Source organism: Leopardus geoffroyi, chromosome B2 (assembly GCF_018350155.1).
Source record: "Leopardus geoffroyi isolate Oge1 chromosome B2, O.geoffroyi_Oge1_pat1.0, whole genome shotgun sequence".
Lineage (NCBI taxonomy): Eukaryota > Metazoa > Chordata > Mammalia > Carnivora > Felidae > Leopardus > Leopardus geoffroyi.
Window position 1 is genome coordinate 25,217,915 of NC_059332.1, and position 16,999 is coordinate 25,234,913.

The window sequence follows — 16,999 nt, forward strand, 5'->3', positions numbered from 1 at the left end:
CCCTATAAACATGACCGTCTGAGTATTTGTTTAAGACCCTGCTTTCAATTCTTTTAGATACATCCTCTGAAACAGAGTTACTGAATCAGAGTTTGAGGCGCCTGGGTGGCGCAGTCGGTTAAGCGTCCGACTTCAGCCAGGTCACGATCTCGCGGTCCGTGAGTTTGAGCCCCGCGTTGGGCTCTGGGCTGATGGCTCGGAGCCTGGAGCCTGTTTCCGATTCTGTGTCTCCCTCTCTCTCTGCCCCTCCCCCATTCATGCTCTGTCTCTCTCTGTCCCAAAAATAAATAAACGTTGAAAAAAAAAAAAATTAAAAAAAAAAAAAAAAAAAGAGTTTTAAGGACTCTTAAACTCACTCTGTTCTTTGGAGAATATCTTTGGAGTTCTGGCCTAACTTGTCCTAAGAATTTAATCCATAAAAGGTTCTGTTGACATTTTTCAAAATGGAAGTAACAGGAGGCAAAAAACGTGGTCATTATTTAGTAATTAAGGTACAAGTTTGAACTAGGAGGCGTGATGATGAAACCAGAAGAGAAGACAGTGCTGGGTTTGTTTTTTTAATTTGAGAAAGAGTAAGAGCCCAAGCTGGGGAGAGTGGAAGAAGGAGAGAGAGAGAATTTTCAGCTAAGCGTGGAGAGCTCAATCCCATGACCCTGGGATCATGACCTGAGCTGGAATCAAGAGTCAGATGGTCAACCAACTGAGCCACCGAGACGTCCCTTCTTTGTAACATTGTGTATATCCGTGTTTATTCTTGCCACTAGAGAAGTGTGGTTTTTAACTGATTTTCCTACTGCTATGATTTAAAGATATTTATAGCACTCACAGTCTTCACTTGTCTATACTTTAAAAGTATTTTTAGGTAAATTTAAGCATTTTTAGATAGAATGCTTGTTTAAAGATAGAATGCTGATAGATTAAAATCTATTATTGTAAATTTGGTATATTGTAGGAGATTCTTTATTTTAGAGAAGGAACATCTGCTTTGCAAAGATCCACCATGGAGTGTCTTTACCATTGTTAGCTGGTACGCTAATATTTATTTATTCCAGTGCACTAATATTTAATTCAATGTACAAAAAATTCACTTACACAAAATTTTATATTTCTGCTTATAACAGTCTCTAATCAATAAGCATCTGCTGTATTAATGAAGTACCTGGTAATTTTGGCCTGACACCTTCTTGGTTTTGTTCATAGGTTTAAGTAGTAGGAGTATACATCATTGCTCCGCACATAACAGGAACTGTCATTGTTCTCAGCCCGGCAGAAAGCAGAGGGGACTTTCAGATAGCAGAGTAAACATGTTGCCACGGCAAGAACCGTCTTTATAAAAGACAACTCTGATCACATCTCTGTACTCCCTGGTTTAAATCTTTCAAAGGCTCAAGTTGCTTTTGGAATACAGTACACATTTTTCACTGCGGCTTGCAAGGCTTACTAGCGTGGCCCCAGGGGATCCTTGCCAGCCTGAGTTCCCTACACTACATGTTCCTTGCTGGTTTCAATTCCTTGAAAACGATGTAATCTGTTGCATCTCTGGACTCTTGTACAGACTATTCTTGGCTAGAACACTCTTTCCTGACTTTTTCTCAGGGTGAAATTTGCTTTTTAAGTCCTCAAGTGACATGTGCCATTTTCTCTAGGGATTCTCTCCAGAGATCTGCGTCTGAGTTAGCCATGCCTCCTCTCTGCTGGCCCCTCCCCTCCCAAAGCATTCTCTGCTGTCTTTCTTTTTTTTTTTTTTTCATGTTTATTTATTTTTGAGAGAAAGAGAGACAGAGCTCAAGCAGGGAGGGACAGAGAGAGAGGGAGACACAGAATCCAAAGCAGGCTCCAGGCTCTGAGCTGTCAGCGCAGAGCCCAACACAGGGCTTGAACTCACGAGCCATGGGATCATGACCTGAGCCACAGTTGGAGGCCCAACTGACTGAGCCACCCAGGCGCACCTCTGCTGTCTTTCTTACTGAATCCTAGTGCCCATCACAGTGACTCTACTTGTAAAATTCAGTTCAATTAAATATCAAGTACACATCGAAGGACCAATAAAATATATCAAGTATAAAAGATTCTGACACTATGCACATTTGTGCATATACCACCCAGTTCTAAAGAAAGAATATGGTCATGACTTTTGAAATGCCCTGTGTGCCCGTCCCAAGCCCTCCCTGTGTCCCTGCTGACCTCCCAGTAACCATGAGCCTGGCTTTGGTGTTCCTCCTTACCCTGCTTTTCTGTATAATTTTGCCTCATTTTTTAGGATCCTTAAACAATATATCATTTCATTTTGCATGGCTTGAGGCTTTTAGTAAGTCGAATCATAGAGTGTGTGTTTTTCTGTGTGTGGTTTCTTTTTTTCACTCCTCATTATCCCTTAGATGCATCTACATTGACCTTTATAGCTGTAATTCATTTCACTGCCATGTGAATATACCACCATTATCTGGCCTGTACTTGTCTTTTTACATATTTCTATGCCTTTTCTTTCCCTTATGCCCCATCTTTATCCCAAGAGACAATTTTAAATTCCCCAAGGGCAAAGATTGAGTTTATCTTGCCCACTGTTATGTCCTAGTGTCCTGCATGTAAGAAAAGATCTGTTAAATGAGCCCCAGTAAATTTTGGTCTGAGAGTTTTCCAGTGAATGGTAATCAATACAACTGCATTCTTGGTTGACAGAGGCTTTTCCTCCCTGCACCTTCCCGGGCTCTAGCACTCTGGACCAGGGCTCAGGTAACTTTTTATGTATCTAGCCAGATGGTAAGTATTTTATGCTTTGAGCCATATGGCTTCTCATGTGACTACTCAGCTCAGATACTGTAGAGTGAAAGCAGCCATAGATGATACATAAACAAATGGGTGGTCTAATAAAACTTTATTTACAAGAATAGGCATTGGGCCGTATTTGGCCCACAGCCTATATAACGTGCCAACCTCTGCTATAAAGTACTTTCCTGGTTCCATGTGTCTGGTTCTGGCCAGTGAGTAGAAATGACACGTTTCTTCTGGTCTGGAGCATTTAATTACTATTGACCAGTACAGTTACTGGGTCAAGAGAGGAAGCCTTGATCATTTTGTGCCTCCCAGGGGGACCCTCCCAGTCTAGCACAGACAAAGACAAATATAGTGGGCTTATGGCACCTTATCAGGCCTTAAGCAATATGATACAGCTATAGTCAAAGTGGAAAAGTATCAGTTTTCAGACTAGGACCAACATGCATGTTCAAGGTTGTCATGAATGTATATAACATAAAGACTATGTTACAAAGGCATGGATCAAAATACTACTATAATATTTGAGTTGCAGGCCGGGTAAGAGTTCGGATACCCATCTTACCATCTTTTATCCCTACGCTTTCTTTCCTGGTTCCTTTCTAACATCTGAGGCTTGAGCCTGGCTGGCTCTGCCTACAGACAACTGAGAGCTGGTGTCTTAACTGTGTCAAGCACACCAAATATAGCCTGATGGAGGAAATGCTGACTTCTGTTTGTTGAGTTGAGCAGAACAGCTTCTTTGGAGAGTTCTAAGTATAAGTGGAGGGATGTGATGTCCTGGGTCATTTTCCTTACATTAAAGTGGACCCCCTTGTTTTCATGATATGGGCAAACCCATATCATGGGTAGAACGCCGCAGTGCAAGAATGCAGGCTCGGACAAACAAATCTGAAACCTGGCCCAGTGTTGTTCTTCTCATCATTTAAGTGAGAATACTTATACCTGCTTCACAGGATTATTGTGAGAAATACAACTTGCTCATTGCAGTAGCAAATTAGTTTCAAAGCAATATGGCTGAAAGGAGGTCCAGATGATGAGGATAAGCAAAAGAATAGGAATGACAAAAGCCAGAACATACCATGCACTGCCAGGCACTGTTCTAGCTCGTTAGTCCTCCTTTTACCCTCACAGTGACCCTGGCAAGGAGGGTACTGTTACTGGCCCCCTTCATAGATGGTGAATAAAGCACCAGAGAAGGCAGGTCACTTGGCTAGTAAATGGTGGAAACAGGATTGTTACACATGTGTCTGGCTGGAGAGTCCCCACCCTTCACCAGGGCACTGCTTATCATGGTATTGGTACTGAGGCTTTAAGTCTGGCTATAGCAATAGCCAGTTGTGATTGGGGAATGCTCCTGAAATCCCTCACCACTGAGGTGACTTGGTCAGCCCATGCGGCTCTCCTGTAGTTGATTATACCCACCTATGGCAAATTGAAAAGAGCCAAAGCTACACTGTGATACAGGTGCTGTGGTCATTGGCCAGGCAGGCATTGCTAAGCCAGGAGTCCTGTCTCCCACCTCCTCAAGATGTTGTGCCTCAGTGCTCTATAAACATAACATGGCAAGGGACTTCAGATAGTCCCACGGATGGTTCTAGGGCTCTGATGAAGGAGACAGAAAGTGATCTAGAGATGTCAGCCATTTCTCTAAGGACACAAAGCAGCCAGGAAATCATGTCAGTGTCTTCACATATGATATGTATTTGGAACATTTTAAAAGAATTAACTGCACATAACAAAGTATAGATGTCACTGGTGCCTTTTGCCAGTATTTCCCTTGAGATTGGGCAGGTCTATGTGTCTAGTTCTGGCCAATGAGCTATGAGCAGAATTGACATGTCCCTTCTGGTCTGGAGCATTTAATTACCCGTGAGACACCCTCTAGGCCTCTAGCATTTCAACCAACAACATTCAAGATGGAGTCTGATCTTTGAACCTGCATCCCAAGTGACAGTGATGAGCAGAGCCGGACCCCCCCCCGCCCCACCCGCTGCCAACCCTCAATGGGAATGTAGTGTGAGCAAGAAATAAATTTATGGTATTTTAAGCCTCTAAAATTGTTAAGAGTTGTTTATTACTATAGCATGACATAGTTCATGACTAATATATAAACATACTGCAGTTTTCTTGCAAACAGCTTTTTTATACAATTTTTTATTACTATTACTTGATAAGAGTTAAGCATGAAAGAAATGTTAGTGTTGACCTTGGGTATATAGAGTTTTTTAGAGAGTAAATAAGTTCCAAAAATAGAGTCCAGTTCCATAAGACCTTGTAACATATTGATAAATATACCAAAATGGCTGGCTTCCTGATACTGTCAAGAAATGTTTATTTCCTTGGCAGGCCATTGTTAGGGGACTCAGATGTTTATAAATACTGTTAACTGATACATGCAAGTTACTCCCTTGATATTCTTCCTATCAATTCCTTATTGTGGTTTGAAATCACTCTTTATAGGAAGACCTTCTACTAACATCTTACCCAACTATGTCAGACGTTACAGGATAGGTCAGTGTAGGTGTGGTGTTCAACAACATCATTCCTATTGGCCTGAACTGATTTCTGTTCATTTGCAACTTCCACCTAAATATTTTAAAAACCTGCTTAAATTGTCAAGTTTGGGCAAACCATTCACCCCACTAGCCCTGTAGAGTTAGTGTATTGTCCCTATACAAGCACTATTCCAGCCCAGAACCTGTTTTCCATTCATCATGTCTTGAACAGCTACCATTTAGGATTTCTATGTCTTTCACCTTCTCTCCCCCTTATCCCTCATCATGTTCTTCATATTTTTCTCTTTCTCTCACTCATACACTGGCATTCTCTCTCTCCCTCTCCCTTGTCCCCCTACACCCAAAGATTTAAATTCGTCCTGTTGTAAGATCCCCGACACTGGGGAAAATGTCTGCACGTTACTCATCACCCCCCACTGAACACAGCTGTAGGAACCCTTTGAAACGCTTCTGCTGGGAACTTAGGGAGACTGGAGTAGTGCTCAGTAATCTGAGCCCACCCAGCTGCATGACTTCAGTTTGAACTGCCTAAGTTTCTAACTCAAGCACGTATTCCAGAGGCTTAGGTTTTCAACTTGTGTTCAAGGTGATAGGGAGCAGGGGTAGAATGCGTGGGGGAAATTTAATATTGAGGGAAAGGAAAGATGGCAGCGTTCCAATCCCCACAAGGTATGTTTGCCTTTCTCTTTCACATAAGCTAAAGTTTCCAAAACCAAGTAGAAATGCTGTCCATCCTCCCCTCTCCCTCCCTGTGCGCTGTAAGTGTGATGCCTTGAGTTTGCCACACGGTGCCCTTTAGTTCACTGACAGCGTCCCATAGCCTGGGATGAAAATTTCATCCTTGAAAAGGAGAAGCACAAGGAGAACCCTGAACTTTCTCAGGGAGCCTTTGATGATCTTTAAGGTTTATAGATTATCATTAAAAAGTGGGCCTTTCTGGGGCACCTGGGTGGCTCAGTCGGTTGAACATCTGACATCAGCTCAGGTTATGATCTTGCGGTTCCTGGGTTCGAGCCCTGTGTTGGGCTCTGGGCTGACAGCTCAGAGCCTGGAGCCTGCTTTGGATTCTGTGTCTCCCTGTCTCTCTGCCCCTCCCCGACTTGTGCTCGGACTCTCTCCTTCTCAAAAATAAAAAAGTAAATATATGTTTAAAAAAAAAAGTGGGACTTTCCCTCAGAGAGCTTCTAGTTTAGTAGGTTATAAGACATTTGCCAAGAAGAAAGCACCTGTTGGGGAGAAGTCTCTAAAGCCCCTTTGCTCTGCTCTCTTGTCTATACTCAGCATTAGAGTGGAGCTTGTCTCAGAGGTAGGCCAGGTAGAGGAGAGAATCTCCAGGGAGCTTGTTAAGGACTCAGGCTTACATCATGGAGAAAACAATGCAGACGGGCAGGCTGGGAGGGAGGCCCAGACCAGGCTGTCCTATAAAGACAGGCCTTGCTGGAGCTGTAGCATTGGGCCCAGACTGCAGTCCAGCTCCTCCCTCCTGGGAAAATCTGATGCTACGGGAGGTTAAGAGATGTACCTACATCCAGACAGTGTCTGAACCAGAGTCAGAATGGAAACCTATGAATAACTGTCAGATGCCCCTCAGATACTGGAAGGAGAGCGGAGTTGTCAGGGAATGTACAGAAAGTAAAGGGAATGATGGCTTCACATGGAAAATGGAGGTCCATTGCCTGAGTAGTAATGATGGCAATGGCCACTTTGTAAAAATTTTTGTTTCAGTGCCCTTCAAGTCTTGCTGACACATGGGCTTTTAATTCCTGGGAGAACCACCCAGATTCCCCTTGTGCTCACCTGATGACCATGTTGACCTGTTGACCACAATGGCCATGGTGACCTCTGACCTTCCAGTGCACCCATCTGACTAATGCAGGCCCACCTGAAGGGGCTGTCCGGAGTGTCAGCAGTGCTAAATATTATAGAGAGTTGAGAACATGCAGGAATTAGTTACAAATGTGTTAAGTGTGTACCATCGTTGATACTTTCCTGATAAACAGATGGCATAGCGCTGTCACCCATCTCTGATATGTGCATCCTGGTCGGTAGTAGAACCACTCATAGGAGCTGCCTAACAGCATTGTCCTCAGCCAGCAGACTGTGTATGTCCTTTTGACCTTGGAGTGGCCACCAAGCCATGGGGGAGACTTGATATGTTCTCGGAATGTGCATTCTATGGAAGAGATAAGACCCTAGATGTAAGGCATCACCACCCCCTTCCCATGGGGCAACTGCCCTGGCCAGGAGTGTGGAGGCCCCCCTGGAGGAGGTGCCATCTGAACTTCAGGAGGGGTCTTTGATCCCCTTCCTGGGGCTCTCATTCCTGTGGACCCACCCCCCCTTCACTCTGCTCCTAACCCCTTCTCCATGCCTTCATTTGTACCTGAAATGCCTTCCCCCTCCATCCACCATTTGCAGTTCCAAATTCTACCAATGTCTCACTGAGCCAAGTCAAAAGGCCCCTTTTTTTTCTCTTTTAAAATCTGGAATGCGGGGCGCCTGGGTGGCGCAGTTGGTTAAGCGTCCGACTTCAGCCAGGTCACGATCTCGCGGTCCGTGAGTTCGAGCCCCGCGTCGGGCTCTGGGCTGATGGTCCAGAGCCTGGAGCCTGCTTCTGATTCTGTGTCTCCCTCTCTCTCTGCCCCTCCCCCGTTCATGCTCTGTCTCTCTCTGTCTCAAAAATAAATAAAAAAAATAAAAAAATAAAAAAAAATAAAATCTGGAATGCTTCATGAATTTGTCTGTCATCTTGTGCAAGGGCCATGCTAGTCTTCCCTGTATCATTCCAGTGTCCGTACATGTGCTGCCCAAGTGGGCACAAAATGCCCTTTTTCTACAGAGATCCTCAACCCCCCACACCCCAAGCCAGGGTGCGGCCCCCTCAGTCTCTGAGCCCCTGCCCCACTTGACTATACTGTTTGTATAATCAGTGTTCCTCTCCAGCCAGTTTACAGGGTAAATGTGTGTCCCACTGGGCTTTGTCCAGCTGACCCCACACAGTGTTTGTACAGTGAACTACACCCAAATATACTGACCTGTATTTAACGGATCATAAAGTATTTGTAATAGCAGTGCATGAATTAAGGATTGATGCAGGGGCGTTAAAAGTCATTGGAATTTCAGGAGTAGAGAAGAAGGACATGAGCACTGAGAGCTGAGAAAGCCTTCCTGTGGGAACAAGGGCTGGAAGCAGAGGTGTTTCGTGGCAGGGAGAAGAAGGCACATTCTAGAATAAAAGAAGGCACGAGGTGACAGTGTCAGATGCCAGCTGCAGAGTATGAGCACAGGGGCAGTGGAAGGGGGCAGGGTTGATAGGGGCTCACACCTAGCCCGGAAAGGCCGGCTTGCGAGGAGAGCTAGGGGAGAATTCGCTTTGCACCATAATTTGGTGTTGGCCTTGTTTGGCCAAGGCTCACATGAATTGCTCAAATCAGACCATGAAATGAAGAGGGAGGAGGAAGAGGCTGGGTGTCCATCCTTTGGTCTGGCTTCCCACTAGTGGGTGCCACCCTGAAATGATTGCACAATAAATGTTTGTCTTCTGAAGCCAGCATTAGTGCTTATTGCTGTGTTCTTACTGGCACAGTTGTTTAATGAAATCTGCAGGATCTTTATTACCCCAAATGCAATGTGTTTTTCCAGAGAAATATCTATGGCTATAAAGCATTCAAAGATGAGATATAGAAAGGCTTCCTAGTGCCTGCTAGAAATGGAATGGAAATACACACAGCACCAAATGAATTTGTTGCTAGTATTAAAATTCCTAGTTTGCCAAGTACTTGAAAGGCAAATTCAAGTAAACAGAAGAGACATGTGCTTTCCTCTAAGGGGAATGTTTTAATCAGAATAGAGATAGTTGATAGACATTTATATCTGGATCTCTTCTTTCTGCCCCATTAAACTAGAAATTGGTGTTTGCCAGTAGTGACCTAGTATATGTGTACAAGGCAAGATAATTAACTGGAAGGGGGCCATTTTGCAGAACTGCTTAGCCTGTCGTATTTAACACCAGCCTTGTATATTCGGTACAGATATACAACATTAGAGGCTTACCCACCTCCCCTCCCTGGAAAGAGAGATTGTACACAGAGCAGTAAGTTATAAATGCTGAAAATAGGGTGTCCGGTAGGACTGAACCATTTCTCGCCAGAGCTCTTCTCTCTGCCACACTCACAGCCGCAGCACTGGCCCACTGGCCCTCGATACTCCCCAGTGATCAAGTTCGCTATAATGCATGGCCACCGTAGTAGGAGTGAATGGTTTAGCTGGATGTGTAATTGTGCAGGATATGTGGAAAAGCAATTAGCTTCCTGAGGGTCAGGAGCTGATATTCTATTTCAAAACACAGAGTGTGCTCAGATATAATCATGAGAATTAATCTGACTTAACTGTAGTTGTATAAGCAATATTGTGACAGGGGGTGGTTTGTTTTGAAGCTGGGCGTACTGGAAACTTTAAATGATGAATAGCGGTGGATAAAGCAACTATCCACTCATTCATTTCTTGTTGGGCTTGCTTTTAATTTTTTTCTGCTTTTTTTTTTCTTGTAGCTTATTGTCATTTAAAGGCTCACGTCTTATAGCTCTTAAGATTGTTCCTGTAAACACATTGTTTGTGTGTGAAATAGACAACATCTGTATTTTCTTTCTGGACTTCCTTACTCCTGTCCTGTTAGTATCACCATGACTCACTCAGTTGCCTGCCTTTAACAGTCCTGCTACTGTCATTAGATACCAGATCCATCCATTCTCTCTTTAGAAATGGTTCTTTAAGAACACAGCTCCCATCCTAATTCCATCCTGAATTTGTTGGAATCCTAAAGGGTGAGAGCGGGGAAGAATGACTGAGATGGTCAGGGACCACACGTCAGCTGGTTGCATTGTCCTGACCCTGATTGCCTTCACAGCAGACCTGGCACTGGCCCCACAGTGGGTCTGGGGCTGTGGCCACACCTCGTGCTGGGTGGCATCACTTCGTCCAGCAGCCTCTAACCTCCTCACCCTGCTGCGGGGCTCTGGCCCATCAAGCCATCCATCTCTCTGCCCCGAGATAAATCTTACCAAATCATCCCTTGGAACACCATCACTCCCTTCCTCACGGGCTGCCCATCAGTTTGAAACTCTGTTCATTTAAGGGTTGCCATGGTTTGGTTTCACCCAGTTTTACCCAGGCACACCTATATTCCAGCCAGTCTTCTCTTGGTGCTCTCCCCATATATGCTGGTCATTGCAGGGTCCACCTCTTTGCTCATACTGTTACTGCCACATGGATTGCCTGTTTCCCCTTCTGACTATTCAGAACTTACCTTTGAGATCCCCCTCAGTGTTCCCTGAGACCTATCATTACAGTTTCAGACCACGCTGACTTCCTCCTCCTGAATGGTGGTTCTCTTCCATCCATCTGTGCCTAAATGCTTATCGTCTGCAAAGTGCGGTGCCATACAGGAGACCCAGAGGTGTGCTGCATGTGAGCCTGGCCACACAGTTCAGAGGCTAGCACAGGCATTAAAACATGCATATAAATGATGTTAATGCTGGGTGGAACGTAATAAGGACTGTGGTTGTTAACGATGTAGGTAAAATTGAGCCTGTTTATACTAGTTCAGATTCACCTCTGGGTCCAGAGAGGGAGATGATGCAGCATCGTAGTTAAGGACTCAGATTCTGAAGCCAGAGGAGGTGTTGGCAATAACGAGGCAGGTGTGTATTACGTGACCTGGGGCAGTACGTCTCCTTTATGAGCTCAGCTTCCTCCTCTGGGAGAATGGAGATAATAACTGTGCCCACCTCCCGGGGCCGCTGGGAGAATCAAATGAGTTAACACTGGAAGTGCGCAGGAGAGTGTCAAACACGCGGTAAGCACCAGGTGAGTGTTAGCCATTATCATCTCCACCTGCCATCACCTTGGTCCTCATGGTCCTCCCCATCATCATCTCTTACACGTGACTGCAAATTTCAAGGACAGAAATGACAAGGTTAATATCTCCCTGAGCATGTGATGGGTGCTTGGTCAACATTTGAATAGAACAGTAGGTCATCTGATACCTGGTTTCCCGTGTACTCTGCTTCAGGACCAGCAGAGTAAGTGGGCTCTCTCTCTGCACCACCCCCCCAAACTTCCTATGCCTGGCACAGCACAGAAGGACAGTGTTCTGAAGTGAATTGGTTGAGGGTGGTTGTGTCAAGAGTCCCCAGGAGTACCCCCAGGATCAACGGGGGAGTCACTAGGTCTCACAGGACTCAGCATCTCAGCATCTAGTTTGGCTTATAGCAAAAGGATGCAGAGAAAAATTAGCAAAGGGAAACACATGGGACAAAGTGCAGAGGAAAGCAGCCTTCGAGAGTCCCCTCTGGGTGGGGTCACACGGGATGTGCTTCGCTGCTCCAGCAGTGAATTGTGACATGTGACAATTGTGACAACATAAATGTTGTCTACCGGGGAAGCTCCTTAGAGACCCAGCACCCAAGGTTTTTCCCAGAGGCTGTTCACACAGGCACCTTCTGCTGAGCATGTACCAAACTCCAGACTCTCAGAAGGAATGCAGGTGCTCAACATGAACCACATTGTCTGTACAAACAGTATGGGCACAGTGTGAGATACTCATCAGCTAAGGAATGGTAGGATTCCTGAAGTCCAAGTTCCCAGATGCCCGCCGAGGGCCAGCCATGCAAGGAGGCCCTTCTGAGGATGGCATTCTCGGGTCTCCTGTGTTGACGCCTTTGAGCACAACAACTCAGACCGAAGCTACGTGTTGAGCAAGCTTTTGACTAATTGGAATTTTACAGGAAAAAGAGAAATCTCATCCCACTGAGCATATTTTAAGCACTTTATTAATATTTGGTGATGAATTAATAATGGGGAGAAAGAGATTTGAGGCTCAACTTTTGAGAGGAGAAACAATTCTAAATTTAAAAGAGAATTTTGGCCCAGATTCTTCCGTAGTTTCTGCGTTCACGGGCTTGCACCTGACACCTGTACTGTGCTTACTGCTCTCAGTGGCTGACATGGCGACTGAGCCAGGAGGCCAGAATGTGTCCTGAGCCCCCTGTGCAGAGACCCAGGGGAGCATGATTCCACAGGCACCAGAGCTGCTGGCTGGTCTCTGGCCTTGGTCTCCACCCCCAAACATTCCTTCCCCACAAGAAAATACATCTCAAGGATGAGAAACCTCTCCCTGGCCTTCTCTGCCCTGCTCTGCCGATGATGTGGACAGGATGCCCAGTATAGCTGTTACAAGGAATCTGCAAGCTTAGATGTTAGTGCGCCTTGCCATTGTTACTCTGTATTTTAGAATTCCTATTTTCTAGGGGTGCCTGGGTGGCTCAGTCAGTTAAGCATCTGACTCTTGATTTCAGCTCAGGTTATGATCTCATGGTTTGTGAGTTTGAGTCCCTCATCAGGCTCCATGCTGATAAGTGCAGAGCCTGCTTGGGATTCTCTCTCTCCCTCTCTCTCTCTGACTTTCCCGCCCTCTCCCTCCCTCCCTCTCTCTCTCTCTCTCTCTCTCTCTGTTTCTCAAAATAAATAAATAAACTTAAAAAAAAAACAGCTTAAAAAAAACTTAAGAATTCCTATTTCCCGTTACCTCTTGCTGCACTAGCACCCTACTTTGAAATACCAGAGGGACGTGATTGGCGTAAGGTGTGTCCTCTCACTGAAGAAAAAGTTCACTTGTGCCAAGACTCCTCGAAGTGGATCGTGTTCCCGAAGTTCCAGTTGTTTCGGCTTCCAAGTGTTCATGCCCTTAAGGCACAGCTTCAACTCTAGACCAGGTTAACCTGCCTGTTTTACAAAGCACTGACACTTCTAGGTTTTTGAGCACAGACCGAAACGGTCCCTCAGTTTCCTCATCTGTAAACTAGGGATGATAATAGGGATGATAGGTAATACCTATCCTACAGGATTGTTTTTGGCTTAACAGAGATACTGTTTTTATTGGTTCTAAAATGCGTCCTCCCCCCCCCCCCAACACACACACACATTTCAGCATTTGTGAAATCAGAACGCATCTTACAATCAATGCTGTGTCAGAGGTTAACTGGCAGCTTTTTCTTTTTAGTGGTACATTCAGTAATGGTACACCCTAAAATCAATAGCACCATAGATTAGATGAAATACTGTAGAAGTTTATAGCACTTAACACAATGCCTCATAGGGAACAAATGTGCAGGATAGTTAGTTGTCATTGCCATTATCAAGTTCATTGTCATCATCAAACAGAGTACTCCTCCAGGAAGGAGAACAGCTCTTTTTCCTGTTTAGGTATAGGAGCTTTAGAACTCACAAGACAAAGATTCCTATCCCCACTTGACAGATGAGCCAAGTGAGGTTCAGGAAGTCCTGGTGGCTTAGCTTCTCCCACGGAGCTGGCAAAGTGCACACCTGGAGTCTGCAAGCTACAGTCCACGACCAGACCTGGGCAGCCTTTCTAAAATTTTTTACTTTTAATGTTTATTTTTGAGAGAGACAGAGACAGAGAGAGAGAGAGTACGAGTGGGGGTGGAACAGAGAGAGAGGGAGACAGAGAATCTGAAGCAGGCTCCAGGCTCTGAGCTGTCAGCACAGAGCCTGATGCGGGGCTCGAACCCACAAACCGTGAGATCATGACCTGAGCTAAAGTCGGATGCTTAACCGACTGAGCCACCCAGGTGCCCCTGGCCAGCTGCTTTTTTAATGTGGTCTGTGAGCAATGAGTGGTGTTTAGATTTTTTTTTTAAATTGTAAACATCAGAAGAAGATTCATGTTTTTTGACACATAGAGATTATAAGAAATTCAAGTTTCAGTGTATATTCAATAAAGTTTTATTGGAACGCAGCCCTGTTCACACATTTACATCTAGTCTGTGATGGCCTTTGCACGACAGTGGCAGAGGTGAGTGCAACAGAAACCACATGGCCCCATGACACCTAAAATATTTGCCATTTGTTTTTTTAAGGGGAAAATTTTGCCAACTCCTCTTTGCACTCTGACGGGTGTCCTTTTGAGGAAAGAGAGTTTCTTGTTCATCATTTTATCTTCCAGCCTCGGTAAGCACTCAGTAAGTGCTTGCTGAGTTGAATTTCTGTAATCAGTCCTAAGTCTAGGAAGTAAATCTCAAGTCATGCTGGTTACCATGGCACCAGATAAACATCAAAATAAAATGCCCATAAGCTCAAGGAGAGGAAAACCAGTTACAGAAACTCTCTAAGACACTTTTTCACATGTTCACATTTGTTTTGCAGTACCTCTTAGAGAATAAATAAAATAAAATGATTCCCTAAGGACAAGGCCACATTCTAGGAGCAGCTGAATGGGTAAATAAGTCTCAGGTGGGAGATGTTTTCAGAAAACCGAGCACTTACAGTTCCCTGCTCATCAGCCCTCAGAAGGTGTGCCATACAGCTGCCACAGGGCCAAGTGCAGATGGCAGGGGGTTCAGCTGTCAGAAGACCCTTCAGCAGGTGTGTGAAGAAATGAATCCATGATGTCCTGGCTTTGAAGGCCCTGTTAGTTTCAAGAGATCAATCAAATTATTGAAACTAAACCAGGATCAATGTTTCCTCCTCATTAAATGTTTACAACGTAGGCAAGCATAGACACACGCAAGGTCATTGTAGGGCTTGCTCAACTTGGAGTTTGAGCCAGCTGTGGGGCACATGGGTCCACAGTCAGGCGATGGGTGCTGAGGTGAATGAGGAGCTCCACTCTGTCTGACTGCAGGAAGTAAGTGGCACAGGAACACCCTGGGGGCTTCCTGTGCTGGCAGCTAGAGCAGACTTAGACCAGCATAGCTGGCCAGTGCCCCAGCCAGCTCTGCAGTTATAGCCCTCTCTCCCCGCCCACCTGGAGACTGCTTGCTCTGGAGCTCAGGGGTCCCTCAGGAGAGAGCTCCATTCATTACACCCCGGTGGAGAAAGCCTCATGCAAAGTCAGAACCAAGAGCTGGGGCCACCTGCCCTTGGAAGTTTGCATGGACACTGCCCCCCGCCCCCAGCCCCCTGGGAAGACCTGAAGTTCCTCAAGGACCAATTCAAGATTCTTCAAAACTAGTTTTAAGCATTTAAATTATTTTACCAAATAATTTCCCTTTTTAAGTCATTCCCCCCACCAAAAAACAATTTTAAAAATACTTCTTTGCATTCCTACATGTGGCTAACCACCTTCAGTTTTATACAGAAAATCAGTGGAAAAATAAGTTTAGGAGAAAAAAGCTCCAACCAAGGGATTTTTTAAAATAGAAGTGTGTGTTCTGTAAAGTGAAGTTCAGGACACTGTAATCCATTCTCTAATGGTCATCCTCATAAAATTGGATCTATTTTCATATAATTTGCCTCATTCTCTTAAAAGTGTGATGCACAACAAATATTAGTTGTGGTTATAATGTAGTGAATTTTTTTTTCTCTTGAATATGGAAATGTACCTCTATGGGGGCACCTGGGTGGCTCAGTCGGTTAAGCATCTGACTCTTAATCTCGGATCTTGATCTCAGGATTGTGAGTTCAAACCCCATGTTGGGCTCCATGCTGGGCATAAAGGAAAGGAAAGGAAAGGGAAGAAGGAAGGAAGAAAAGAGAGGGGGAGGAAGGGAGGGAGGGAGGGAGGAAGGAAGGAAGGAAGGAAGGAAGGAAGGAAGGAAGGAAGGAAGGAAAAGAAAGAAAAAAGGGAGGAAGGGAGGAAGGAAGGAGAGAAAGAAAGAAAGAGAAGGGAAGGAAGGAAGAGGAAGAAAGAGAAAGGGAGGGAGGGAGAGAGAGAGAAAGAAAGGAAGAAAGAAAAGGAAGGAAGAAAAAGTATATGGAAGGGAAACCACTTCTAATATTGAAGAAGTAATGATTGTTTCAACATAGACATGTTTTAAGACTGACGCATCTCAGCAGTCTTTGGGTTAAAATGCTTGTGTGGATGAAGCTAGGGCCTCTAAAAAAAAGTGCTTCTAGTTGAGAATCTAAACCTATGTTTACACCATTATTTCTTTTTTTTTTTAATGTGTATTTATTTATTTTGAGAGAGAGCACATGCATGCATACCAGCAGGGGAGGGGCAGAGAGAGAGGGAGAGGAAGAATCCCAAACAGGCTCTGTGCTGTCAGTGCAGAGCCCAGTGCGGGGCTTGAACTCAGAACTGTGAGATCATGACCTGAGCCAAAATCAAGAGTTGGATGCTGAACAGACTAAGCCACCCATGCTTCCCTACACCATTATTTCTAATAAGCAAGTTACACGTCAACTTTTGAAAAGCATTTGTGAGGTGGAAATTGCCTCGAACATAGGGTTAGAGGAAAATTATAGAGAGTTGTGACTATAGTCCTTGCTTGTCATAATTTTTTTTTTGTCCTTGTGTTTTTAATTAGGGGCCCCAAAGGGTGGGACACAGGATTCACCTGCTTTCATTAGTTCCCTTCTGCCTGGAGTGTCCCTATCTGTCTTGTGAAGAGATGCTTGAAGGGGTCTGGAGGAATTATCAGCTGCACTAAATTATTCATGGAATATTAAGAAGGAAAAAATGTATTTTCCTTAAAAAAAAAGTAAACCTTACACGTTAAGTGACAGTCAGAATGAGGTTAAAAATAGAGCCATCTCTGGGAAAGACCACAGAATTTTAATTAGCTCATCACTCTGAGCAGTTCTGACGTGTCAGCAGGTTGGTCCCAGAGGGGATGCCAGGACCTCTGTGCTGCATTCACATTTTTTTCAGTACGTTGAGGTAAAAATAGGAACTGGTGTGCAGCCTC

General features: G+C 44.8%; 1 protein-coding gene and 1 non-coding gene across 4 annotated transcripts in view; one reads left to right on the forward strand and one right to left on the reverse strand.

The window, feature by feature from the left end:
* The window catches only part of SLC22A23 (solute carrier family 22 member 23), a 190,362-nt gene that overhangs the window by 66,133 nt on the left and 107,230 nt on the right, over positions 1-16,999 (forward strand). The gene's annotated exons all lie outside the window — the stretch shown is intronic.
* Positions 8,005-8,110, reverse strand: LOC123610023. The gene has a single exon (XR_006718061.1). It is a non-coding gene; the product is annotated as a U6 spliceosomal RNA (small nuclear RNA).